Source organism: Canis aureus, unplaced genomic scaffold (genome assembly GCF_053574225.1).
Source record: "Canis aureus isolate CA01 unplaced genomic scaffold, VMU_Caureus_v.1.0 ptg000285l_RagTag, whole genome shotgun sequence".
In the NCBI taxonomy this organism is placed as follows: Eukaryota; Metazoa; Chordata; class Mammalia; order Carnivora; family Canidae; genus Canis; species Canis aureus.
In genome coordinates, this window is record NW_027554530.1 from 7,853 (window position 1) to 10,649 (window position 2,797).

At 40.0% G+C, this 2,797-nt stretch overlaps 1 pseudogene; it reads left to right on the plus strand.

Annotated features, from left to right (window-relative positions):
• Nucleotides 1–1,330: 1,330 nt before the first annotated feature.
• Nucleotides 1,331–2,285, plus strand: LOC144309957 (18S ribosomal RNA; annotated as a pseudogene).
• The last annotated feature ends 512 nt before the right edge of the window (nt 2,286–2,797 follow it).

The window sequence follows — 2,797 nt, forward strand, 5'->3', positions numbered from 1 at the left end:
CTATGTCAGTATCTCCAAAAAATCCTTCTTTCCCTCCCCTATGTACGTCGTGCATTAATGGCTTGCCCCATGCATATAAGCATGTACATGATATTATATCTTTACATAGGACATGTCTAGTCCAATTCCACAACCCATTGATCCTCAACAGTAACTAGATGCATATCACTTAGTCCAATAAGGGCTTAATCACCATGCCTCGAGAAACCATCAATCCTTGCCTGTAATGTCACTCTTCTCGCTCCGGGCCCATGCTAATGTGGGGGTTACTATCATGAAACTATACCTGGCATCTGGTTCTTACCTCAGGGCCATGACTCTATTTATTCCAATCCTACTAATTCTCGCAAATGGGACATCTCGATGGACTAGTGACTAATCAGCCCATGATCACACATAACTGTGGTGTCATGCATTTGGTATCTTTTATTTTTAGGGGGGGAATCTGCTATCACTCATCTATGACCGCAACGGCACTAACTCTAACTTATCTTCTGCTCTCAGGGAATATGCCCGTCGCGGCCCTAATGCAGTCAAATAACTTGTAGCTGGACTTATTCATTATCATTTATCAACTCACGCATAAAATCAAGGTGCTATTCAGTCAATGGTTTCAGGACATATAATTCTAGGACACACGTGTGTACACGTACGTACACGTGTGTACACGTACGTACACGTGTGTACACGTACGTACACGTGTGTACACGTACGTACACGTGTGTACACGTACGTACACGTGTGTACACGTACGTACACGTGTGTACACGTACGTACACGTACGTACACGTACGTACACGTACGTACACGTACGTACACGTACGTACACGTACGTACACGTACGTACACGTGTGTACACGTACGTACACGTGTGTACACGTACGTACACGTGTGTACACGTACGTACACGTGTGTACACGTACGTACACGTGTGTACACGTACGTACACGTGTGTACACGTACGTACACGCGCAAGACATTAAGTTAACTTATACAAACCCCCCTTACCCCCCATAAACTCATGTCATCTATTATACACTTATTTATGTCCTGCCAAACCCCAAAAACAGGACTAAGTGCATACAATACTCACAAGCTTTATTTAAATTGTATACAAATGTATTGCTACTCTAGTTAACTTAACACAACAGTCTTACACGCATTCGATCTCGTGGTCTATCTATAGATAGCATCCCCTTTTTTTTTCCTCTCATATTTACTATGTATTTTATTTATTATACACACTACAATTTCAGTATAAGTTAATGTAGCTTAATTAATAAAGCAAGGCACTGAAAATGCCAAGATGAGTCGCACGACTCCATAAACACAAAGGTTTGGTCCTAGCCTTCCTATTAGTTCTTAGTAGACTTACACATGCAAGTCTCCACGCCCCAGTGAGAATGCCCTTAAAATCAGCAGTGATCTAAAGGAGCAGGTATCAAGCACACTCTTAAGTAGCTCATAACACCTTGCTAAGCCACACCCCCACGGGATACAGCAGTGATAAAAATTAAGCCATAAACGAAAGTTTGACTAAGCCATACTAAAAAGGGTTGGTAAATTTCGTGCCAGCCACCGCGGTCATACGATTAACCCAAACTAATAGGCCCACGGCGTAAAGCGTGTTTAAGATACCTTTGCACTAAAGTTAAAACTTAACTAAGCCGTAAAAAGCTACAGTTACCATAAAATAGACCACGAAAGTGACTTTATAATAATCTGACTACACGATAGCTAAGACCCAAACTGGGATTAGATACCCCACTATGCTTAGCCCTAAACATAGATAATTTTACAACAAAATAATTCGCCAGAGGACTACTAGCAATAGCTTAAAACTCAAAGGACTTGGCGGTGCTTTATATCCCTCTAGAGGAGCCTGTTCTATAATCGATAAACCCCGATAAACCTCACCACCCTTTGCTAATTCAGTCTATATACCGCCATCTTCAGCAAACCCTCAAAAGGTAGAATAGTAAGCACAATCATTTTACATAAAAAAGTTAGGTCAAGGTGTAACTTATGGGGTGGGAAGAAATGGGCTACATTTTCTACCCAAGAACATTCCACGAACGTTTTTATGAAATTAAAAACTGAAGGAGGATTTAGTAGTAAATTAAGAATAGAGAGCTTAATTGAATAGGGCCATGAAGCACGCACACACCGCCCGTCACCCTCCTCAAGTAATAAGACACAACCATAACCATATTAACTTAACTAAGACACAAGAGGAGACAAGTCGTAACAAGGTAAGCATACCGGAAGGTGTGCTTGGATTAATCAAAGTGTAGCTTAACTAAAGCGTCTGGCCTACACCCAGAAGATTTCATTACTTATGACCACTTTGAACAAAAGCTAGCCCAACTAACCCCAAACTTAAGTATCACAGACATATAAAGTAAAACATTTAGTTAAATAATAAAAGTATAGGAGATAGAAATTTTAATTGGAGCGATAGAGATAGTACCGTAAGGGAATGATGAAAGACATCTTAACAGTATTAAACAGCAAAGATTACCCCTTTTACCTTTTGCATAATGAACTAGCCAGAAACGACTTAACAAAGAGAACTTAAGCTAAGCTCCCCGAAACCAGACGAGCTACCCATAAACAATCTAAAAGGATCAACTCATCTATGTAGCAAAATAGTGAGAAGATTTGTGGGTAGAGGTGAAAAGCCTAACGAGCCTGGTGATAGCTGGTTGCCCACAAACAGAATTTTAGTTCAACTTTAAATTTACCTAAAAAAAAACAAAATTTTAATGTAAATTTAAAATATAGTCTAAGAAGGTAC